Below are 25,871 nucleotides of genomic sequence, written 5' to 3'. Positions count from 1 at the left end.
TGTCCAAGGTTACAAAATTAGGGACAGACTGAGATTCCAATGTAGCTCTGTTCTTTATCTCAGACTGAAAGCCTCTCTTGATTTGGGGGGTAGAAAATTCTGGCCCTTGAAGTAGTAGCCCATAATTCCCAGTTCTCCCAGCCCTCTTCCCCAGATGTTCTCTTCAGACTTTTGAGGGTACACATTTGTACCCTTTGAGTCTTTTTGTATAATGGAGTCAGTGTTCTGGATCCTTCCACTACTCCCCATAAAATGTGGTTTTGTGTTCCTCCCTCAGCCATTATTTCGTTCATTCTTCTATGGATAAATGACAATTTCCCCATGTCCCATTTGAAGTTCTAATCCCAAATGGAACACAGGACGCCCAACATGGGCAGAAGGACTACTACCTCCCTCATGAAACATACAGTGCTTCCATTAATGCAGCTCCAAACCCCATGAAATATCTTCCATGTGTAAAGCACTTGGTATAGAGAGTGGGAAAAGTCCGCAACTTCCCAGCCCTCTGGTAATTTACATCTACCCACTGAGCAATGGAAGGAGGTAGAGTCGCCGGTCACTTGATGAACTTTATAAAGATTTTATTTATAAATTTTAGAGGGTGGGGAGGGGCAGAAAGGGAGGAAGAGAGACAAGCAGATTCCGTGCTAGGTGTGTAGCCTGATGTGGGGCTCAGTCTCACGACCCTGAGATCAAGACCTGAGCCGAAACCAAGAGTCAGACACTGAACCAGCTGGGCTGCCCAGGCACCCCAACTTGGTGAACTTTAGATATAGATCCTAAAACACTAGAGCTGGTAGGGCCCAGTCCCCTCCTGCTCTTATTTTTACTGATGAGGCAACAGGCCAGAGAGGGGCAGCAGACAGACCCAAGATTCCACAGTGAGACAGAATCAACTTCTGCCTTTCTCAGAACCTCAGTTGCAGGAGAGCCCTGGGGAGAGGCTTGATGTAGACTGGGATGAAAATACCCCCCTTTGGAATGTTACTGTTAAGTGGACCGCACAAGGCCTCTTTCTTCAGAGCTTTGGTCAGAAATCCTGGTCTAGGGGCACCTGGATGGCTCAGTCAGTTAAGCGGCTGCCTTCGGCTCAGGTCATGATCCCAGGGTCCTGGGATCGAGCCCCGCATCAGGCTCCCGGCTCAGCGGAGAGTCTGCTTTTCCCTCTCCCTCTGCGTGCTGCTCTGACTACTCAGGCTCTCTCATCTCTCTCTCATAAAAAAATAAAATCTTAAAAAAAATTAATAAAAATCCTGGTCTATCCCAGGTAAGACCACCAGGTGGCGGAGGGGCACCAGAATGGGGCGCGGGAATCAAAGGTGGGTGGGTACCTTTCTCATTCAGAGCAATTTTCCTTTGCTTGTGGGAAGGGTGAGGTGAGAAAAGCTCTGGGCGAGCACTCCGGCAATGGTATACATTAAAAACAAGCAGCGGGGCGCCTGGGTGGCTCAGTGGGTTGACCCTCTGCCTTCTGCTCAGGTCATGTTCTCAGGGTCTTGGGATCGAGTCCTGCACCAGGCTCTCTGCACAGCGGGGAGCCTGTTTCCGCCCTCTCTGCTTACTTGTGATCTGTCTGTCGAATAAATAAAGAAAAATCTTTAAAAAAGAAATTTTAAAAAATGTATGCAGCAGTGAATTTTGCCTCAAACTTAGGGCAGTTGTTAAAAACTTGAACATCGGTATCCCACAGACTTGTAGGAAACCTCGCTCCTCTTTGCCACTTGATCATGTCACCTCCCTGCCATCTGGCCTCTGACACATAGAGTAGTCTCTTCCTGATTGGTCCCCTTCCCAGATGGGCAATTCCCCCCTCCCCAGCAGGGAAGCCTTCCTCAAATGGCAGGAAGTCTTTGCTGCCACCTGGAGAAGAAGGTGAAGGTGAGGCCAATGTCACCTGACAGCCTCACAGCTCAGCTTAGGCCTGGCCGCTCATCCACATGTCTGTCCATCTCGTATCACACCGGAAGCTACGGGAAGGCTCTGAGGCTGGCAACTGGGAATGTTCCGGGCCCATGGGGGGGTCAAGGACGCCGGAGAGGAAAGAGAGGGTTGGAGGAGTAGGCTGGGCCTTGGGAGCTAAACCAAACTATCGACTTTGAAATTTAAACTGGGAACAACAGGAACTTTTGAAGATTATTCATCAGGGGTATGACTTTGTAGGTAAGTGTGGAGAGCAATCAGTCCGGCTGTGTATGAAGGGCGGAATGGAAGTGGGAGAGCCTCGAGGCAGAGAGACCAACCACGAAGCTGAGCAAATAAGAGCTTCAGGCTCAGGGGCACCTGGGTGGCTCAGTGGGTTAAAGCCTCTGCCTTCGGCTCAGGTCATGATCTCAGGGTCCTGGGATCGAGCCCCTCATCGGGCTCTCAGCTCAGCAGGGAGCCTGCTTCCCTCTCCGTCTCTCTCTGCCTGCCTCTCTGCCTACTTGTGATCGTTCTCTGTGTGTCAAATAAATAAATAAAATCTTTTTTTTTTTTTTTTTTAAGAAAAAGAGCTTCAGGTTGAACTGAGGTGACAGTGATGGTGGCCGATATTTCACCCACTCAGAGCTTCTGATCAGCTCGAAGCACCCCAGGGAAACTTGTCTGTCTTGCCCATGAGATAGTTCCCGCACGGTAAGGGCCTGCCCTGACACCAGGCAGGAGGAAGAGGGAGTCCCAGCAGCGGTGTCTCCTACATCCTTGATGAAAACATCCTGGCAAGAGAGAGGTTGGCTGAAAAGAGAGACAAGATCCTGGGTCCGGGTGGAGGGGATAGGCAGTGTAGACTAATGGTTAGGAACACATGATGGAGTCAGACATCTCTTTTATATCCCAGCTCTGCCAGTTCTTAGCTGTGTGACCAGAGACAGGTCATTTTGCTTCTCTGATCTTCAGTTTCCTTATCTTTAAAGTGTGATTCTGAATAGGGCTCCCTCCGTGAAGCTGTTTGGGGGAGGGGGCTGGACAGAGTAATGTGTTTAGTAAGGCTTGGCACAGTGCTTGCTATCCATCACGTGGAAGCCTAAAGTGGGAGCTTCAGGTCCTCAGTCACACTTGAAAACAGAGTCTGTTGCTGTGACATGGGCGTCATTCTGGCTCCGTGGCACCTTTCCAGGCCAGGATGGCTCCAAAAATGGGCCAGCCTGGGCTGCACACACCACACTGAATTAAGCCAAGAGCATAGAGCAATGATGATTTGATCAGCCTGGGGCTATATTCTGGGGAAATGTACCATTTCTGTTCTACTTTTTGAAGCATTGAAGTTATTCTCCTTACTCTAGGGTCTCAGGCAACAATGCTTGTTTTATTTTCTGAGGTTCTTCCTTATTTTGTGGGTGCTTATGCACTACAGTCTTCTTTTTGTACCAGGTATTATGGCAAGTGCTTTGTAGAATTCTTTCATGTAATCTGTATGGCAACTCTCTTAGGCAGGTCCTGTTGGCTATTGTGTCCACTGTGCAAATGAAGGAACTGGCTTAAAGAGTTAACCAAGGGACCTGGATCTGTTTAACACCAGCTCCTTTGCTCCTTGTGTCTGACTCCATCACTTACCTATCCTGTAGACAGTTCAGTAGAAAGAAACCAGGTTACCTTCAAGCAACCTGCCCCAGATATCTCCCATGAGTAGGATGCCAAAGCTTGTCTGGCCCAAAAGCCAGTAAGAGGGATAACCATGTGACTCATGGCCCAACAGATGTCATAAAACAGCTCACCTTATTAGTTGAGTTGAGGGTGTCTCTTGTACAATACATTCCTCTGAGAGTTTAGTGTAGAGAAAAAGTTCTCTCTCAAGTCAAGTCCTATCAGACTATAGTAATAGCTAATTTGTACACAGAATTTACTACACGACAGGTCTGTTATAAGAACTGAATATGCTTTGGCTCATTTAATCCTCCCAATGGCCCAAAGAGAGGGGTTATTCTATTATATCCATTTTTCAGATGAAGAAACAGAAGCACAGAGAAATTAAACAACTGCCTAAGGTCACATGACTAGTATGTGGTAGACTTGCACTTCAAAACAACAGTCAGTCTGGCCCCAGGTTTTGTGTGCTTGACTATGTGTCTGCTACTTCCCATCTTGTTTCCCTTTTTGCCTTGACTGCAGGGAAACTCAGCCATGTTATTCCCCGCCCCCCCTGGAATCTCAGCCATGGTTTTTTGTTTGTTTGTTTGTTGTCCTTAAGATTTTATTTATTTGTGTGTGTGTGTGTGTGTGTGTGTGTGTGTGTGTGTGTGAGAAAGAGAGAGAGCACAAGTTGGGGGAGCGGCAGGCAGAGGGAGAAGCAGGCTCCCCACTTAGCAAGAAGCTCAATATGGGACTGGATCCCAGGACTCTGGGATCATGACCTGAGCCAAAGACAAACACTTAACTGACTGAGCCACCTAGGCATCCCTGTTTTGGTTTTTGTTTTGGTGTATCATGATGCTATCCTTAGAAAAGTCAATTTTTCATCTTTCTTCCCTCCTTCCCTACTGGCCTTTGGTCCAGGCCTTCATTCCTCGTTGATTCTTGCTCTTTAATTGTCCATCAGATAGTCTTGAGGCTGCAGTGGAAACTACCTCAAAACGCTTTGGGGAATAGGCAGGACAGAATAAATCAATTACATGAACAGAGACAATTTCTGATCAGCTGAGCCTACCGGGCACAGTCGGTACTAGGTGGTTGTCTTTTAAACATCTTCTATGTGACCAACGCCATGCCCCTTGATGTGGCATATATAACAATGAACCCAAGTTAGTCCCAGTGTTAAATTATGCTAACTGCTCTCATAGAAAAATCCTGAAATTTAATGCCTTAATACAGTGGACATTATTTCACTGTGTGCCCCATTCAGTCAAGTGATTGAGGGAGACCCAGGCTGACCAAGGCTCTGGCACATTCTGTATGTGTCTTCTGAGGCCACCCTAGTGTAGGCATCCAGTTGGCAGGTGACAGAGAAAAGGTAAAGCTCTGAGAAAGCATACATACTTCTTAGCTTGGATTTGGCCTGGATATGGCCCACATTGTCTCTGCCCACAACCCCTGGGGAACACTAGTCACATACTTAATTACAAGCAGTACTGGAAAATGGAGTCTGGGCTGCTTTTCTCTGAAACAACTCTACCCATGGGAGGTGCCCATCTTCGGTGAACAGCTGATGTTGTTCCAGTTCACAAGGAACTGAACATTTTTGAACCATCAGTCCTTATAAAATGGCCAAGAATACCACGCAGTGTATATTGCAGGCACGAGGAGGAAAATGATCTTCCATTACTTAGAGGGAGCCAGGAGCAAAATGCAGTATTTACATTTTGGACCAAACCTATTTGTCCAACAGGAGAAAGGACTACTATGGGAGAGAGAGAATTCATCATGATGAAAGTATGCAAACAGAGGCAGAATTTTCTCTTGGCTGAAGTTTCTTCTCAGAAGGAGTCTAGCTAGATGCCTCCTACCAGTCCTTCCAACCTCAAGCCTCCATGCTGGCTCCATAGTCATCTCTAAGCACCTATTTTTTTTTTTTTTTTTTTTTTTGCCAAGCTCTAGGTGGGGTTTTGGGGAGCCAAAAACAAATGAGACAAGGTCTGGCCCCCAGGTTACTCAGCTGTAATGTGTTGAAGCAGGATATCTGGGAAGAAGAATAAGGAATGGTCTGAGCTTTGGAAAACGGAGGCTGGAGTTTAATTTCTTTCTTTCTTTTTTACTCCCTAAGATTTTATTCCCTTGCACGCCAGAGAGAGAGTGAGAGAGGTCATGAGCAGGGAGGAGAGGGAGAAGCAGGCTCCCCGCGGAGCAGGGAACCCCATGTGGGGCGAGTCCTGGGATCCAGCCCTGAGCCAAAGGCAGACGCTTACGACTGAGCCCCCCAGGCGCACCGGCACGCTTATATTTAGAGCATTTATAGCCCAGTGAAATGCAAGAAGCACTTCATTTTATTCCAAGCAGTATGTTAATGACGACCTTGCGTAGGTCATTTCAATTTTGTAAGCCCCGGCTTTCCCATCCGTCGGATGGAGTTAACGCACTCCCACCGCAGGGCTGGGATCTTGCTGTGTTGCGGGGTCTGCGGTCTGCCGTTTCATCGCTCGGCTTCCTCCCGGGGTAAGTGGGTCACATCACACCCAGTTCCTAAGGACTGAAAGCTTGTGGATGGCAGTCGGCACCTTCCGGCGGAGAGGAGGAACCTGAGTTAACAAGGACGCGATTTCCTGGCCGCGCTCCCCGGGAAGGAGGTCTGTGCTGGGTCCCATCCCCCGGCGGTCCCGCTCAGGAAACGGGGAGAGAAAGCCAGGAACCAGGCCTGCCAGGCCCCGGGCCCCTCAGCGCCTTCCCTCCTCCCTGGCCCTCGACTGCAGGAAGCCGGCTGGCGGGCACGCCCTGCCCCGTGGGTGGGAAAGGCCGCGAGCGCGCCCCGCACTGCCGGCTTCCCAGGCCCGCCGCGGCGCGGAGCTGTCACTGCGGCAGGCGCGCCGCCTCCCCCGCCGCCCGCACTCCCGGCGCAGTGTGCCCGCAGGTCCCCATTCACCAAGGCTGAGTCCCCCAGGCGCCGCCGCCGCGCCCCGCTCGGCTCGGAACCCACGCCGGGGCTGGGCTGCGGAGCGAGAGGTCGCTGAGGCCTGAGGGTTCGTCGGTGAGTGGTCCAAGGTCACGGCTGGCGAACAGCGAGGCCGGGATTCGCCCCGCGGTCTGCAGGACCCTGAAGTGTGCGCCTTCAGTCGGCGGTCCTGGTCCAGGTTCTTGAGGGGTTCCGGGGGGGGGGGTTTAGGATCGAGTGGAAGCTCAAGAACAGGAGGTCTGAATCCCGGGGCTCCTGGAGGTCTGTGAACTTCTTGATTTTGCGTGTAACATGTGTGCTGCATTTTTGCTCCGAGTTTTAAAGGTGTCAGTATCCAAAAAGGGTTAAGCACCGTGGCTTTCCAAGGTCACGGGTTCCTCAGTGGGGACCCCAGTTTCATGAGGACTTGAGGTTCCTCAGGTGCCTATAGCACCTTAAAAATCTCACTGCAGGGCCCTGGTGCTACTCCGGTGGGACTGGGGTTCTCTCAGGATCCCAGGATCTTCCGGCTGGATCTTCAGAATCTTTCCATAGAGTTTCTTGGGTCTGTTTGGGGATTTGAGGTGCCTATGGAATCCTGGAGTCTCTTTCCAGAGGTTCTAGAATCTCTAAGGTCCTATGGTCCTCCGTGGTGTGAGTTCTAAACCTGGGCCTCAGGATGCCCTGAAATTGTAGGCAAGATATGGTGGGTGTGTCCTATACATGTAATTCCTGGGAGAGGTTTCACAGATGTCACCAGATTCTCAATGGGGTGTCTGATCCCCAAAGCTGGGAAGAACCTTGCTTCAGAGCATCCAGTGTTAAACAGATCCGACTCCTCTTTCACTAATAAAAGCCAGGGAAGAGTAAGATGGAGGAGAAGGAAAGCAGACTTCTCTAGAAGGTACAGCATTGACTTTGGAGTCAGGTGTTCCTAGGTTAAAATCCCAGCTTTTGTGCTTAGCCGCTGTGTGCCCTTGAACAAATTCTTTAGTTTTTCTGAGCCTCAAACCAACCTCCTCCAGGAAGTCTTCCCTGTGTCCTGGATTCAGTTAGGTTCTCACTCCACATCCCCCAAACCTGATGCTCCCTGGTGCTTAATACAATTGTTTTTAAGTAACAAGTTGTGTTTAATGTTATTTTATCTCTCTACCCCAACAGTCATGCTCCAAGAAGGCAGGGCCCTTTGCTGTCTTCTAGTCTGTGCAGTGCCTGGGGCATCTTAGGCCCTTAGCCATTTATTATGAAATAAATAAAAGAGGGAGGGAGTGGAGGGCTGCATGCCAGATGCTGCATTGGGGGCAGAAAGGGATCAGAAATGACTAAGTGTTGTTTCTTTCCTGGAGGAGGTCCCAGGCTGGTGGCAGTAATGATAGAGTTCGGTAAGGAACCATAAATGTGTTAATGGGGTAAATGTTAATAGGGAAGGCACCAAGAGATCTTAAGATGAGTGAGAGTCCCTCAAGAGCTGGTGGAACCCCTTCCTTTTGTGTTATGTATCATGACTTAGAAAGAGCATAACTTACATAAAATATCTGGTAAACCCTTATCTTGCAGGGATGGGGACACTGCTGCTGAGAAGAATTCAGTGACTTGGCCAAGGCCACCCACGCAATAATGGCTGCCCAAGGACATAAGTCAATCGCTTTGGAATTCAGCCCACATCCTTTAGGAAATGGGCTTTGATGTTGTGAAGGTCTTGGTTTGGATCCCACTAGATGTGAGACTTTGGGCAAGTTGCTTTACTTCCCTTGAGCCTTGTTTTCCTAATCTGCAAGGTGGGAATAAGGACCTCCATAACCTGTATGAGATAGAATCTGTAAAGTTCCCAGTATGATGCTTGGTTTACAGTAAAGGATCCGTAAGCATTTGTTGAATGAATGAATGAAATACAGGTCTTGGTGGGTGGCCTGCTATTTGAAGGGACTGGAAATCACGCCACTGAGGGGGACAGTAGGAGAAATTGAAGGCGATTTTTATTCCTTCCCACTCAAGCTTTCTATGATTCCTATGAAATTTAGCACTGGCCTCAACCACATTGTTATAACTTACTGTTTGCAACCAGCAAAAGTGGACCAACACGAGCTTGGTTAGCTTTCCTTTTATGCCTATTTTTACTGCGTTTTTTCTGATGACCACATAATGTAAGCTCCTTGTAAAAAATTTAATTTGCAGGAGAGATATGGGGAAAAACGAAAGTGCAAGTTTAGGCACAGTAGACAAAAGATGCTGACATATTGTTATTCTTTGGGAGCGGCACAGGGCAGGCAGCAAAAAAATTCTTCTTACTTTAAAGTCTTTTCCTACTGGCCTTGCTATGGCTTCTGGAAATTCTGTTAGGGGTCTTGCCTTTGGCTGTAGCATTGAAAGTTCAAGTGTAGTGAAGGGCTAGAGAGTGGGGTGAGGGAGAATTGTCTGGGTAGGGGCTTTCCCTGGAATGAAATGGAAACTGTGGAACTTTCTATGGGTGTATGCACAGATGGTTCAGATGCCCACTGCTGATTGCCTTGTAGCTGTTTTCATCCCCTCTCCTCTCTTAGAATTTAGCAGAGTCTGTTTGAAAGTTCCTGCTATATACACACACACCACAGAGAAAAAGCAAATCAGAATGAAAAAAAGGTCTATTTCATTCTCTATATTCTCCACTTTTATGCAGGTACTAAGTGCATACCTTAAAACCATGAGATCCCACTGCACCTATAATTCCCAACCCTACTCTTACTCTTTTTTCCTTTTTTATAAAGTTTATTTATCTAAGTAATCTCTACCCCCAATGTGGGGCTTAAACTCAAGAGTCACGTCCCTCCCCTACTGAGCCAGCCAGACACCCCAGACTTTTCCTTTTTTCACTAAAATTTCTTCCTTCCTTAAGAGAGGTATCAGTCTCCAAACAGTAGATTGCATATTTGTACCTGAGCTTTCTATTGTGTTGTGGAAGCCTCCTACATTGTTGTCTGGTTTGGGCATTTTGTCCATGTCCCTTGCTCACCGTTCCAAAGTGTTCTGGGAAGTGTGGATTCAAAGCTCTATACCACCGTACTGACCATTCTGAGGGTTACAATTTATATAATATAAAAATAGGAGTACTGAGTCAATGGAGAAATGAAACCAACTTATCTACCAGTTTGATGAAACCAAACGATCAAATCAAACTGTCAACCAGTTATTTCGATCTTTTTTGGCAAAACTGCCCGAGGGACAATGGATTACGTGGTGAAAACATTTGCAGCAGAATTGCTTCATAGCCAAAGTGCCTAGAACCAAAAATCTACCCTACTCCTTTTACTGAGCGAGATTGTAGAGGCCAAGACTCCTTGTTCCCCCTACATCCAGCCCAGAGGTAGCACAGGACAGGCCTTACTGGGAAGATGTGTTGGAATAGAACAGCAGCCACCATATTGGGTCGTGAACCAGGTGCTAGGCTCCGAACTAATCTCTTCCACATGTTATTTCATTTAATCCTCTGTAAAGCCACTGTATGAGATAGGTACTATTATTTTTCCCATTTTTCAGATGACAGACTGAGATGCAGAGACTTGAAAGTCCAAGGTCTGGAGATTTGCATCCTGAGCTTTTCTGTGGCAAAACCTTTGCTGTGAATGAATGAAAGAATACATGATTGATGGGCTCGTGGGTCTTGGAGAGAAGGCTCTATCTTCAGAACCTCCCCTGTAGGGTTCTCTCTGCCAATGGTTTGCAATGCCTGGAAATCGGCATCCCCACACAGGAGGAACTCAGTAAAGGCCTTTTCTTTGCCTGCAGCTATCCTGTGGCCATGCCTACTTTTCATGGGAAGTGGCATTTTTGAATCTCTTTTTCTAAAAATAAGCTGCACTTTGTTAAGGGCCCTTAAGAACCAGCCCAGGCATTTCAGGACAGCCGTTTGCCTGTCTGCAGCTCAGGAAATTAATCAGAACCCCAAAGCCTTTTCCCTCTTCCCACAGGCCAGCACTCTGGAAACGCCCAGCGCCTTACTGCAGCTCTCCTCGAGGACTGCAGAGATGCCAAGCGCTGTTGAACACAGATCTATCTCTTTGTCAGGGAAGCTAGAGCGGAAAGGCACGAGGGAGAAATGGGTCAGCTTTGCTGCAAATCACTTGCAGAGAGAACTCGGAGCTGTCCCCCACTTAGAGGGGTGCTGAGTGACACAGATGCCCTGGGGTGTCAGATGTGACTCCGCAGAATCCCCCTGCGGTCTAGAAACTGGAGCGTTGGTCTCTGTTCCGATGGCCCTGTTCTGAGCCTCTTCTCTCGGGACCTCCAAGTCTAACCCGAGGAAATAACTGGGAGGAGTATCATTAGGGATGCTATGTGCTATTAGGAGCTGGAAATAATATTGGTGATTATGATGAAAATAAGAATGACAACCACATCATTTCTAGAACACTGTGCCCGGTGCTTTTCACACAGTATTTTATGTAATTTCAGAACAAACACTGCAAGGACTATATTCATAGCCCCATTTTACACATGAGAAGAATGAAACTCAAAGACAGGTAGCATGGGCCAGAACAAGGGTGTATAATTCCAGGGTTTTCTGACACCATGTGTGGTTTCTGACCTCAAGGAGGTGAGGAAGTGCTAAGAAACAAACAGGAGGTCAATTTGACACAAGTTACAATGTGTTCATGCCCACATGAGAGTTAAACACGGGCACAGGTATTCGGGTATGGAGAGCGGGGAGAGTGGGCTCCTGGTTGGGGGAAAGTAGGAGGAGTTGTAAGTTGAGATGAGACAGCAGGGGAAGAGCATGAGCCATGGGGCAGATGTGGGAAAGCAGTGGGTGTGCGAGTGGAAGTTTGGATAAACTTTACAGTGTGTGTATGTCTGTGTGTGTGTATAAAGGTAGGAAGAGACCAGACCAGGCCAGGGTTTTGGCCCTTATTCCGCAGGCAATAAGGAGCTTACACAAGAGATGTCTCAAGAGACCAGCTATGCTGCTGCAGTCAGAGAAGTAGCAGCCCTCAGTGCATCTGTGTCCTGGCTTGTGAACGAAGCTCTGTGCCAGCACGTGGGAGGGCATCTATGGGGAGAGTGTATCTGTGGCTGGGTGTGGGATTTGAGCTCCCTTCAAAGGCCCCCTCCCCACTTCTCTGGGCCCTAGTTCCCTTGCACGTAGTAGCTTCACTGGAAATGTGTCATAGAACTATTGGAAGGACTTTTGAGATGATTTGGTCATCACTCCTTCCCATCTTAAAGAAGGTAAAAGTCTGGAACATAGATGGAAAAAGAATTGTCTAGGGCCACACAATGAATTAATAGCAGAGCTGGGGATTGGAACCCATGCCTCCACACTGAGTGCCTTTTCCACTTGTGTTGAGTAATAGAAATAGTATTCTTTGAGTGATTACTCCATACCAGGCCCTGGGCTAAACACCTTTACATGGATTATCTCATTTAATCCTCACAACCTTCCTGGGACTGCCCCTCTTGAAAGCAGGACATCTTCCTCGTCTGCCATTTCGATTTCGCACCGCGCCTAGCACAGGCCCGGGGCACCTAGCTCGTCAACCTATAAAAACTTGGCAAAGTCCAAGTCCGAGGAGAAGGGGGTTGAGGAACGGAGGGGGCGGGACTTCCTATCAGCTCCGCCCCCTCACGAGAGGCCCCGCCTTCCAGGGCTCTGGCGTCAACCAGGCCCCGCCCCTCATTGTCAGTCCCGGGGAGCCGGAGGAGGCGCCGGCTGCCGGGAGCAGAGCGCCGGACCCCTCGGCGGGCGGGAGCGCGGGCCGGAGTCGCCGAGGTGAGGGGTTCGCGGGGAGGCGGCAAGCGCGCGGCGCGGGAGGCTGGGGCGGGCGGCCGGGGCCTGAGGAGGGCGGCCGGAGGGGGCGGCTTGCCCGGGCAAGGGGTCGGGACACCCAGGAGCGACAGGGCAGAACCGGTGGGTGCACCCGGGGAAGGGCTGGGGGGTACGGAGTTGGGGCGGGGGGCGGTTGGAGCGAAATTTTGGAGAAAGGACTCGGAAGGGGAGATTTTTTGGGGGGGGGCGAGACCTTGAGAAATTTTTTTGGAGTTGGAAAATTTTCTGTTGGGGTGGGGGAAGGTTCTGAGAGACTTTTGGTGGGAGCGAGAATCTGAGGAGAAGTGTTTGGGTCAGAGAGCCGAGGGGATATTTTCGGGGGGCGGAGGAGAGTTTCGGGTCGAGTTTGGGCTTCAGCGGGAGGGAGCGCGGGGCGCGGTGGGGGCGGGGAGCGGCTGGCCAGGCGGGGGGCCGGGACCGCCGGGGAGGGGGCTGCGCGGGGCCCGCGGGCACCCGGGAGGAAGGAAGTGATCTTACAGGAAGAGCCCGGGAGCTCCCGAGGTGGAGGAGGAGGACGAGGAGGAGGAGGAGGAGGAGGAGGGAGGTTTGGGAGCGATCGGGCTGGGCTGCTGGACCGGGCTGCGGGGGCGCGGGCCGGCTGGGGAGGGGTCCCGCCGCCGCCGCCGCCGCAGCTGTCGGCCCGCCGCGCCGGCCCGCGTCCCGGCCGATGCTGGCCTCGCAGCCAGACCGCTGGGCCGGGAAGGAATTCGAGGCATTCGCTTTGTTTAAGTTGCCAGTAGACAGTCCTTAGGACTAATTAATGGTGGAATCTGCAGGGGGACGCGGGCGAGCCGGGCCGGGGCCGCCCCCCGCCCGCCGCCGCCGCCGCCGCCGCGGTGAACTTTCCGCAGCGCGCGCGGCCCGCCTCCCTGCGCACCCCCGCCCCTGCCCGGGCCGGGAAGGAGCCATGGCTTCCCGAAGCGCAGGAATGAAGTGCGGTTTCTGGGGCCCGTGGCCTCTGGCTGCGGAGGCTGCCTGCGGGGAATCCGGCGTCCCGGAGCGGCCGGGCTAGGGGTTCGCAGCCCGCGTGAGAGCTCTCAGAGGTGCCTGCGGTTTCTCTTAATAACCTTGGAGGAGGCTCTGCGAGCCGAGAAAGACCATCTTGCTTTGGAGCATCTGTTTCTTCGTGGCGTCAGCCCCTTTCCTAACACTGCAGAGCTTGTTGTGGCTTGTTTCGGAAATGCCGAGACCAGTGCTCACACTTAAGGGTGGGAGAAGGAGAGAGACTGGCGCCCCCACCCCCACCCCCCCAACCAACAAAAAACCAACCCTGCAGTGTAATCTCCAGAAAGCCAGAGAGCTTTGCAGATTCTCCTGTCACACCTTCACGGACTTGCATGACCTTGGGAAGGGGCTCGTGCTTCGGAGCTTCTGGTGCCTTATCTTTTGATTGAGGAGAAAATACCCTCTGGACATCCCTGCCTTTTGGGGATATTTTCAGAGGTGGGGTTAATTCAGTGCTTTTTACGGACTGCTGCAGTTCTAGCCTAAGGAGCTGGACTAGAGTCAGAGTGGGGGGAATTCAGATCCCCTAGTAAGATTTTATTGGCTCAGATTAGGTAGGTAAGGAGGGACAGCTTTGGATTTTAGGAGGAGAGTTCCCTTTGGAGAATCTGTACAGTATGTTCCAGATTGGATTCTGTCACTTTGTGTGCAGCTTTGGCGGCATTCGTGTGGTTAAATTAGGTAACTCCCATAGATAGTTCTTCTGTCAGAAATAATTATTTTGCTCAGGATTCCCCTTGGGGCAGATTAAGGTTTTGCTCGATTTACTCAGAAGAATTTTCCAGGTTTCTAAAATTAAATCACTTTTCTAAACATAGTCACTAAAGTTTGAAAAACTGGAAATAGTGGGATGGGGAGGGAGTTGATTAGAATATGAACATGGTAGCATGTACAGCTTCATTGTTGTTCTGTGATTACTAACAGGGATTGTGAATTAGCCTTGATTAACAGGTACTTTTTTACTCCTAAATAATTTAAGAGCAAGAGAGGGAGCTTATTTTTTGAGTTGCCTACTTTGTGCCCAGGAATTGTGCTAGGTGGTATAGATCTCATACAGTTTTCACAACAATGCTGTGAGGTGGTATTTGGTTACCCTGCTTCACAGATGGGCAGACTGAAGGTCGGAAGGGAAAATGACTTCCCCAGGTTTACACATACAGTTAGTTGGTAAGAAGTGGAGCTGGAATTCAAACCCAAGTCTGTTTCTGAGGTCCGTGGTTATCTCCATGAAGCACAATGCATTAGTTCCTAGGCCTCAGACTTAGCCACTGGGTCACCTTGGACTGTAGAATAAGTCCATTAAGTTTATTTCCCAGTAGTGTTGCTTGCTTTTTCTTCCATCAAAGTTGCCAGTATGCTTTTGAGATATTTTTGGTTTTCAAAGAAGTTGTGCTAGTGGTTTGTCCTATATGCAGTAGGTGCCTAATATATATATCTATTTTTTTTAAGATGGAAGCATTTATATGGAAATGCAGACACCTGGGTGATCATAGATTTCATTTATAGAAATGGAAGATGACAGATAGCTAGTGGCCCTTCTATTGTAGAGGCCATCATTTGGGTGACATTCATGATCAGAAGCAGAACCATTTTTCATGTAATACAACTTTTTGGGACAGGGTCAGCTTCTGAAAACTTCATTACTTACAGGTAAGACCCAAATAGTCAGGCTGAAAGATTTGGTATAAACTTTGAAGCACATAATAGATGCTCAGTAAATATTTGCTGATGAAATACATGCATTCTTTTTTAAAAAATCAGCTTTATCAAGGTGTAATTTACATACAGTAGAATTCATCAATTTCAAGTGTGCAGTTTGATGAGCTTTGACAAATGTATGCAGTTCTGTAATCTCCACGACTGCCATCATTTGTTTAAATTGTGTGTTGTTTTTAAGGTATTGGTTCGCTAAGTGATTCCTGGGAATGTTGTCAAGTTTCTGTGTTCCTAGATTCAAAATGGTGAGATCAGAGTGAGTACTAGAGAGTCAGTATGCCAACTTTGTAGGAAATAGGGAAATCTTAGATATTTATTGGTGAGGTGCATGCGAAGAATAAGACAGGTAGAGATAGGGATACTTGGCAGATCAGGAGAAAGAAATTCATGAGGAATCAGGTTTTCATTTTAGGACAAGGATACACATTGTGGGGGATAATTACTCAAAGATTTATTCAGGAGTCGAACTTGTATTTTTGTTTCCGTTTTGATATAGTACCTTCTGCGGTATAAAAATTCAACATCTTTGCCTGTTCTTAGGAAGTGTATAGGAAGTATACTTACACCTTATAGTTCCAATAATTCTTAAGGGTGGGGATGCTATAAAATAATTGAAGGCCTTGCCCTTCCACCTATAGCAGAATATCCTTAGTGTTTAACTTATTTTAGCTAATATTCTGCAAAGGGAATACATCAGGTAGATATTGTCTTTCTTGGAAGACTTAAGATTAGTTTTTCCTTGTCATAATTTTTTTTTTTAAGATTATTTGAGTGGGGGGAGAGAGACAGAAAACGGGGGACGGAGGAGGAGTAAAGGGGAGAGGAAGAGGGAGAGACGCAGATTCTGTGCTGAACGCGACTTGGGGCTTGATCTTACCACCGAGAGAACATGGACCTGAGTGGAAATTAAGAGTCAGATGCTTAACTGACTGAGCTACCTGGGCACTCCTCCTCCTCATAATTTCTTAGGTTACTGAACCAGTCCCAATCTGCTAAAGCCCAAGTCTTTCTTGGAAAAAGTAGGAAGCCTCTTTTTCCAAGCTTCTAGAAGCAGTCCCATTAAAAATTTTTTTAATTTGTTTAGAGAGCAAGCATGAGTGAGTGTGAGTGGAGGTGGGAGGGGGAGAGGGAGGAAAAGCCTCGGGCAGATTCGGTACTGGTCCAGGGGCTTGACCCTGAGGTCATGGCCTGAGCTGAAATCAGGAGTCCAATGCTTAACCTACTGAGCCATCTAAGTGCCCCTAGAAGCGGCCCCATTTTTATCTCTCATTACTTGTTTCTCTTTATCCATTCTGTTTCTACATGTTGACTACTTTACAACCCTTCTCTCCTACCTGTCAGTCTTGAGAATGGAAACTCATCAGCCATAGGCCCTCCGTATAACATTAGGAAATAATAATTAAATTAAAATACCAGTCTACCAACTCAGTATTTTGGGTGATGGTAGGAAAAAATAATAACTCTGTGCGGTAGTTATTATCCTCTTTAAACATGAGGAAGCTGAGCTCAGAGCAGTTACTGGCGGAGCTAGTGAGGGGAAGAGACCAATGATTTGAGCTCAGAGTGATTGGTACTCAAGTTTGGGATCCGTTTCGTTATACTCTGTGTATTAGGGTTGAGGGAGCAAGGGAAGAACTTGGAAATACCATATTGAAATATAAGGCAAAGCATAGCAAGCATTGCAGATCTTTTAGGCATCGCTGTGGGTTTGTTTTGTTTTGTTTTGTTTTGAAGATTTTATTCATTTATTTGAGAAACAGAGAGCACAAGCCAGGAAGAGGGTCAGAGGGAGAGGGAGAGGGAGAAGCACTCTTTGCAGAGCAGGGAGCTAGACTTGAGGCTTGACCCCAGCATCCTGAGATCACCACCTGAGCTGAGGGCAGAGGCCCAAGCCACGAAGCCACCTAGGCACCCCTCCCATTTTTTTTTTTAAATAAAGATTTTATTGGGATGCCCGGGTGCCTCAGTCCATTAAGCGTCTGCCGTTGGCTCAGGTCATGATCCCAGGGTCCTGGGATGGAGTCCTACATCAGGCTGCTTGCTCAGCGGGAGCCTGCTTCTCCCTTTGCCTGCTGCTCCTCCTGCTTGTGCTGTCTCTCTCTCTGACAAATAAAATCTTTAAACAACAACAACAAAAAGATTTTATTTATTTATTTGAGAGAGAGAACACATGTGTGTGCATATATATATATATAGAGAGAGAGAGAGAGTACAATTTGATTTTTTCTTTCTTTCTTTCTTTCTTTTTTTTTTTTTTTTTACAAATTGAATCTATGGAACCAGCACCTAGATCAAGAAACAGTATTACGTGTACCCAGAGGCCCCCACTGAGCTCCTTTCCAGTTCCTGTCTCCCATCCATCTCCCTCATCACTTCTAACAGCATATATTAATTCTGCCTGTTTTGTACTTTTGTTAAAAATGGAATCACATAGTAGATATTCTTTTGGGTCTGATTCCTTTTATTCAACAGTATGCTTGTGAGTATGCAAAAACTTTTAAGGGTTTTCTTTAGGGCTTGGAATAAAATCGAAATTCAAACTCTTTATCTAGGCTTATGATGTCTTATATAACCTGGTCCCGCCTACCTTTTCAGCTTCACCTTATAGCGATCTTGTTGGCCATTATGCTTCAGTCACAGCAGCTTCTTGCTTACCCTTAACAAGCTTTTTCCTACCACAGGGCCTTTATACGTATAAGCTGTGGCTCTCTCTTTCTGGAACACCCTTTCCCCTGTTCTTTGCCTGGCTGCATCCTTCAAGCCTCAGCATGTGTATCAGAGATACCCTCCCTCATCATTTTATCTTGCCTAGTCCTGTTCCGTTATTCCCTGTTACTCCTTCATAGCACCTATTACAGTTTATAATGATATATCTGCTTCATGATTATTATCTGCCTTCCCCACTAGACTTCACAAGAGCAGGGAACTCCTCTGTTTTGTTCATCAGTGTATCCCTAGTACCTGACACAGTGACTGACGTGTAGTCGGTATTTAATAAATATTTAATGACCACTTTCCCAATTCAGCATCTTTGTTTCCATTATCTTTTGTCCTTTTCTTCTCTTATGCCGTTTAACTATTTAAACTTTTCCATCCTTCAAGGCTCAGCTCAATTCCCTTCTAGGAAGTCTGTGCTGACTTTGCCATAGTAAATCTTTCTTCTCTCAAATTTTGACATTGGTTGCTGATACCTCTCATGTTCTCGGTAAGTCATACTAGCATGTATCTTATCTACCTAGTTGGATCCAAGGCTCCTGTCCTCCAAATCCTGTAGCTTGTAATGCCAGTACCCCTTATATATATATATATATATATATATTTTAAATATTTTATTTATTTATTTGACAGACAGAGATCACAAGCAGACAGAGAGGCAGGCAGAGAGAGAGGGGAGGAAGCAGGCTCCCCGCGGAGCAGAGAGCCCGATGTGGGGCTCGATCCCAGGACCCTGAGATCATGAGCCACCCAGGCACCCCTACCCCTTATATTCTTGGTCAGTTTCACTAGTTTGTATCTTTACCTAATTTGATCAGAAGCTAAGTTGTTTTAGCTGGTAACTCCTCTCATTTCTTTCTTTCTTTTTTTTTTTTTAAGATTTTATTTATTTATTTGACAGATAGATATCACAAGTAGGCTGAGAGGCAGGCAGAGAGAGAGAAGAGGAAGCAGGCTTCCAGCTGAGCAGACAGCCCGATGTGGAGCTCGATCCCAGGACCTTGGGATCATGACCGGAGCCGAAGGCAGAGGCTTTAACCCACTGAGCCACCCCGGTGCCCACCCCCCCCCATTTCTTTTAACTGGGCTTTGCACATGGTAGGCCCTCAGCAGAATTTTTGATGATTGATCATAATGATGCTTACGTATAGGTAGCAATTTTAATTTCTTAGGCTTATTAACATGGACTCTTTTTTGCTTCTCCCTCTTCCTCTGCCTGCTTCCCCTGTTTGTGCTTTCTGTCAAATAAATAAAATCTTAAAACAACAATACAACCATGGACTCTTTATTAGAATTCTTAGTGTTTTCTCTAACTGGGAGCTCCAACTGCTTCAGGTTGGTTGGCCGTTATCAGAGTGTAAAAGTACAGAAGTCGAGTCCTGGTATCACAAAGCAGATACTCCTTTGGAATCTGTCACCAGCAAAGAACTAATTATGCACAGTTTTTTCTTAGATGCTTAATCAGTGCTTGTCTGATGCTCTCAGATTGGAGTTATTAACTGAAAGGAGAGACAGGGTAATACCTCACTTGAACTATTTTGTTGAATAACATTTTATTTTGATGTCAAGTGTGAAGACTCCAAGACAATTAACAGTACCTTTTCTGACTTGTCAGTGAGCTCTCAGTAGTAATTCCTCCTCTTTTATTAAAGGCAGAGGGACGTAGGTACTAATATTGTGCATACTTTAAGGCGATTTAAATGCAAATTTAAATTCCTTGTAACTGGGATGATTTAACTTAATATACATGTGGCAAAATGGGGTGAAACATGTAAAGCCTTTTTAAGAGGAGCCTAATTTAAAAAAAAAAGAGGAGCCTAATATGTATTTTAAAGCAATGATAATTCTGACTTTTTTTTTAATTAAAATTTTAAGTAACCTCTGCACTCAACATGGGGCTCAAACTCATGACGTGGGGATCAAGAGTTGCACACTCTACTGACTGAGCCAGCCAGGGTACCCCATTTTGACTTTTCTGATGGAATTATATCAGAAGATTGTGGGGTGATTTAGTAGTTGTTTTTGTGGAAACATTGGAGCAGAGGTACTTAAGGAAGTTCCTGAGAGAAGTTGTTGGAATAATTTTGTTCACAATCGTTCCTAATCTCTCACTGTTATTTTTTTTCCATTAACAACTTAGAAATATCTTATGAAACCAGCCTCTTCACTTTTTACCCCAACTAGGTCAAAATAAAAAAGTATAAGTAGAATGCATTTATATATACCCATACTTCATACTACCACTGGACTGTAATAACTGAACTTTTCTTTTGAAATGTGAGGAGACAAATGATAAACTATGGGGAATTCGTTATAAAAAGTGACTCTAAGCATCTGCCTTTGGCTCTGGTCATGAGATCTAGTCCCACATCAGGCTCCTTGCTCAGCAGAGAGTGCTCTTTCTGCCCACTGCTCCCCCTGCTTGTGCGCTCACACTCTCTCTTTCTCTCTCTCTCTCTGACAAATAAATAAATAAGATCTTGTAAAAAGTGACTTTCAGAATGGGTTACAGAGTTAGTATGTACTCAGCCCGGTCTCCTGCACTTTTCATATTCACAATTGTTCATAACATTGGAGTGTTCATAACATTGGCTTCTAGGCATCAGGAGATCTTGGAGTTCCTGAGTCATTTAGTTTTATTCAAGTAAACTTTTACTAAGTGTGATTTATTATATTCTGATTCTTTGGCGTTTGGTTATCTACTTGTGCCTTATTATCATTCTTTGACCATTTTGGTTAAGTAGCACTTTACCTTATAAGGTCATTTAAAACTATACAGTTTAAACTGCCTGCTGATCTTCCTGCTTGTGCCTTCTCTTCCGTAGTCTCAGAAAGCCTCAATTTTTCTGTCTTTCCGATGGGAGGAGTGGTTGTGAGGATTAAATAATTTAATGTGCAGAAGCATTTAGTTCATAATACCTGGTACATAGCAACTATTGGCCATTATTTCAGTTTTACATATTTGTTTACCCAAAGACTAGAAGAAAAAATGGTCTGTTCTTATTAGTTGTAAAATTAATATGATTTAGTCTAAAGTCAGATAACATCTTTATATATTAGGCAGACTAGAAAAACTCAAGAATATGTACGTATGTATGTATGTATTTATTACTTTATTTATTTATTTATTTGAGAGAGCTCAAGTAGGCAGAGCGACAGGGAGAGGGAGAAGCAGGCTGCCCGCTGAGCAGAGAGCCCGGTGTTGCTCAATTCCAGGACCCCTGGATCATGACGGAGCGAAAAGACAGAGGCTGAACCAACTGAGCCACCCAGGTGGCCCAAGGATTTTTTAAAGCTTAATTTTAACTTTGCTAATTTCTAATGAAGCTAGGGGCTTTCTCAGTGACTAGTTTAATTTCATTTACTAATCTGTTTTTCTTGAATGGCTCATCCTTAGCCCCAAGTGTTGGCTATGTGGTTGGAATTGGTACAAGTGAGAGATAATTTCTGGATGTTCTAGCCAGCTCTTGATCACTTAAAGAGAGACCCTGCAACTGGAAATTGAGACTACTGTTTGTAAGATAATACATGAGACTATTTCAAACCATGGTAATACTTGAAAATTATTTGCCTACTTGAAAATCTCTGAAAAATATTAAGTCTGGCTATAGAATTTTGAGCTTGTGATATTAATATTGTTAGCCATTTACTTTTGCTTTTTCTAGGTAAAGATCTCAAGTGATTTTACGACATTAGTTATATTTGTTAGGTACTATCTTAAGCATTTTATGTGCATTCTTTCATTTACTCGTTCATTTAACAAATATTTATTGAGTACCTGCCGTGTGTCAGGCACATAATCTCATTTAATCCTCACCACACCCATGAAATAGATATATTGTTTATTATTTTAGCTCCATTTCACAGATTAGGAACTGGGACACAGAGAAGCTGTGTATCTTACTCAGTGTCACAAAGCTGTCAAGGGTCAAATTTGGGATTTTTAGAAAATTTTGATTAACAGTTGTTGAAATATTGGCATAAATTACCTCTATGCCAGATTTTTTTTTTCTTTAGGAGAAAAATATTAACCGAATTTTGAAGTGTGTGCTAAGTAGATTACAGTCCAGGTACTTGGAGCAGGATGTGTCAGGTTTAGGTGAACTAAGCTGGGATAATTTCCCCTCTTACTCCAAATCCAGCTCTCTCTTTTTAAAAAAAGATGTATTTGTTTGACAGAGTGATCACAAGTAGGCAAAGAGGCAGGCAGAGAGAGAGAGGGGGAAGCAGGCTCCCTGCCCAGCATAGAGCCTCATGCAGGGCTCAATTCCAGGACCCTGAGATCATGACCTGAGCCGAAGGCAGAGGCTTAACCCACTGAGCCATCCAGGCGCCCCCAAATCCATCCCTTTAAACAATGAAAAAAAGAACAAAAGACAAGTTTGGGTTTTGTTTGTTTGTTTGTTTTTCCAAAAGATAACTTGGAAGTTCCTTCTTTTGGAGAATTCTAGTTTACCCAAACCAGCATGAACCAAATGTAAATTTTCAAGAAGGATGGATATAAATAACCATATTAAACACTGTTCCTTCAGAGGCACTCTGGGAGCCAGTGTTACGGAAGCAGCATAGTTCAATTGTTTCAATTAAACAATTTCAGTTGTTACCCACAATATCATTTTGTTGCTTTTGTGTAGATCTGGTATGATATTTCAGACTTCCATTTTCATTAACTCTGGTTTTATGGTCATCTCTGAGGGGTATCTATAGGGTAATATGACTGCTTTTTTAAAAAAACAAATACCAGGGGCGCCTGGTGGTGCATCTGGTTAAGCAGCTGCCTTCAGCTCAGGTCATGGTCCCAGGGTCCTGGGATCAAGCCCCACATTGGGCTCCCTGCTCAGTGGAGAGCCCGCTTCTCCCTCTCCCTCTGCCTGCCTTTCTGCCAACTTGTGATCTCTCTCTCTGTCAAATAAATAAAATCTTAAAAAAATAAAAATAGAAACAAATGATGTTTCCAAAATGGGAAATAAATATATATTTATTTTAATGAGATTTCTAAGCTGTGCTATACTTCTTTTGAATTTGCTTTTAGAGCATATTGCACATTCTTAATCCTGATAAGTCTTCATTTCAGGGGAGTTATATTTAACTTTTGAAGATAAGCAAGTCTGGTAAATGAAGTGAGTAATCTGTATGGTTTTTGGTCATAAATGAGATGTAATTCTAAGAGGTGGAGACTAGGAATTTTGTGTGTGAGGTTCATCTTTGAGAATCTGCAAATAGAATTTCAAAAAGGTTTTGAGCCTTGGTGGCATTCCTGGAAGAGATTCTTGGTTCCCAACATGACTTGAGTTAACAGCACTTATTTTGAACCTGTAAATAAAAATCATTGCTTGAATATAACTTGTTTAACTTTTACTCTTGATTGAGTTGAAAGTCTAATGAGAACATTATCTTGTATTAATAACAGTATCTTATTTGTAAATTTTAATAGTCTCTTTTTTCTGTCTAAAAGACAGTTTTTTTTAAAAGGGAAAGAATATTTTTAGTCTGCTGAGAGGCAAATATATATATAGGAACAGATTTGAACTCATTATAATTAAAAGATGAAATATATTTTGCTGACCCGTTTACCCAGGCATTATGTGTGTGGCCTTTCTGTGGAGGCAGAAGAGTTCAGATAGAAAATTGGTACCATCCATCTGGGTCTGACAGCATATCCTTTTTTTTTTTTTTTTTAGATTTTATTTATTTGACAGAGAGATCACAAGCAGGCAGAGAGAGAAAGGGAAGCGGGATCCTGGGACCATGAGCTGAGCCGAAAGCAGAGGCTTTAACTCACTGAGCCACCCAGGCGCCCCCATATCCTGTTTCTAAAAGTAAAGAAATACGTGGTTTTATCCAGTTTCAAGTTAACTAAGTTAAATGCTGAGCAAGATAAATGTAGTTAATTTTTGGCTCTTTAAAACCCTGGAACAGCTTTATCACAAATGTATGTCCTTCTGATCACCTGGGGGTGTTTATCTTATTTAGGTCATGTGGTGATTTGTATCCAGTATCAGTGAAAAAGCAGAATTAGAGTTGAAAATTTTCTATGGATTCTGTGTCATTGAGGATGAACAATAAATAATAAAACCTAACATTATTAACTATATGCCAGCTGCTGTATTCAAGTGCATTTTATATCTTTATTTAATCTTCCTCTCAACAGTTCCTTGGGGTAGATACTATTATTATCCCCATTTAATAGATAAAAATTCCTTAAGAAAGGAGATCAGGATGCCTAAAGTAAACACAGCTGATGAATGCCAAGGTGGAATTAGACGCCTGAGCTTGCAACTGAACGTTACAATGAGCATAAGCTTTTATGAACTATGTGCATTTCAGATCATTCTTCCCTAAGTAAATGAGGTCAGCATTGGCTTATGTTTCCTAGGAGAGGAAGAATATCATTTTTAGATCTTGATTAACCTAAAGAAGTATTAAATATCTTTAAAATGGAAGACTGGGCGTACCTGGGTGGCTCAGTGGGTTAAAGCCTCTGCCTTCGGCTCAGGTCATGATCCCAGGGACCTGGGATCGAGATCTGCATCGGGCTCTCTGCTCAGCAGAGAGTCTGCTTCCTCCTCTCTCTCTCTCTCTGCCTGCCTCTCTGCCTACTTGTGATCTCTGCCTGTCAAATAAATACATAAATAAATAAATCTTTAAAAAAAAAAAAAAAAAGGGAAGACTGTTCCAGAGTATACAAAAGCTAACTGAATAGGTAAGATACTGTGGAGGTAGTTTAGGCTGTTTGTGTAACAAAGTAGTAGTTGCCGGTAGGTTTGTATTGGGAATACCAGTTGTTGTATTTTAAAGGTTTATTTGGGAGAGAGAGACAGAGAAGGGGAGGGGGATAGGGGAGAGAGCAGGAATCTTAAAGCAGACTCCTCGTGGAATGTTCAGAACCTGAGGTGGGGCTCTGTCCCAGGACCCCTGAGACCTTGACCTGAGCCAAAACCAAGAGTGGGGGGCACCTGGGTGGCTCAGTGGGTTAAGCCTCTGCCTCTGGCTCAGGTCATGATCTCAGGGTCCTGGGATTGAACCCCATAACGGGCTCTCTGCTCAGCAGGCAGCCTGCTTCCCCCCCCCCTCTCTGCCTCCCTCTCTGCCTACTTGTGATCTCTCTCTCTGTGTCAAATAAATTAATAAAATCTTTTTTTAAAAAACCCCCAAAACCAAAAACCAGGAGTGGGGCCCTCAACCAACTGAGCTGCTCGGGCCCTCAGGAATACCAGTTTTTATACTTTCTGCCACAGCTGTACTGGAGTACGATGTGAGATATTCTTAATATAATTTGATAAAATTAGATACTTTCTAGCATATGCTGAAATTTTTTTTGCAGGGAACTTGAAGACTGATGATTATGTTAGACTCATTTTAAAACTGAATTCCATCATGACTTGAAAGAGACTATCAGGATCGTAAAGCAGTATGATGAAAAAAGAGATGGCTTAGTAGTGAGGTGGTTAATGGAGGAGGGAGGAAAATAATAAGGTAAGGTGGAGGGATAAAATTTCCGATCATAAAAGGCAAGAGGAGTGGATTAGGGCAGAAATAGGAGAAGTAGATGACTGTTAAGTGGGTAAGTTGAGAGGAGTGCAGAGAATCTAGGGAAGAGAGGTAGAGAGGAGACAAGGAACACTGGCTTCATTTACGTATTTGGTCAGTTTCACATCAGATTTAAAGGCCAGTAATTGGGGCGCCTGGGTAGCTCAGTGGGTTAAAGCCTCTGCCTTTGGCTCAGGTCGTGATCCCAGGGTCGTGATCCCAGGGTCGTGATCCCAGGGTCGTGGGATCGAGCCCTGCATCGGACTCTCCGCTCAGCAGGGAGCCTGCTTCCCCCCTCTCTCTGCCTGCCTCTCTGCCTACTTCTAATCTCTGTCTGTCAAATAAATAAACAAAATCTTAAAAAAAAAAGGCCAGTAATTTAGTCAATTCTATTTAATTTATAGTACCCGTTATGTATTTAACCCAGGGCTAATTAATGTGGACAAAACAGGAAGACAAAAGAAGTGCCATATATAGCCCTTGTTCTAAGGAATTTAACATTCTAACTGGGGAAACAGTACCTGTTTTTTGCAACGGTTCCATGACAATATTGGATTATATGTTAATGCCAGAAGGGGTGATGATACTGGCTGGTGATTCTGGAGTTTT

The 25,871-nt window shown here is 45.4% G+C and overlaps 1 protein-coding gene across 5 annotated transcripts in view; it reads left to right on the top strand.

Moving 5' to 3' along the window:
* The first annotated feature begins 6,486 nt into the window (after nucleotides 1-6,486).
* LUZP1 (leucine zipper protein 1) overlaps nucleotides 6,487-25,871 on the top strand; it is a 102,648-nt gene continuing 83,263 nt past the window's right edge. For 3 of the 5 annotated variants that reach the window (XM_045063937.1, XM_004741216.3, XM_004741219.3), the window contains exon 1: nucleotides 12,132-12,239. The gene's annotated coding sequence lies outside the window, so the exon portion shown is untranslated. Of the gene's footprint in view, nucleotides 6,593-6,615; nucleotides 6,696-12,131; nucleotides 12,240-25,871 lie in introns of those variants that run through there. The other 2 variants (XM_004741215.3, XM_045063936.1) reach the window with 2 other exon arrangements.

The sequence above is a fragment of the Mustela putorius genome, unplaced genomic scaffold, assembly GCF_011764305.1.
Source record: "Mustela putorius furo isolate JIRA1106 unplaced genomic scaffold, ASM1176430v1.1 tig00003853_pilon_pilon_pilon, whole genome shotgun sequence".
NCBI classification, from domain to species: Eukaryota; Metazoa; Chordata; class Mammalia; order Carnivora; family Mustelidae; genus Mustela; species Mustela putorius.
Note: the sequence above shows the minus strand (reverse complement) of the source record. Positions and strands in the feature narration are given on the sequence as shown.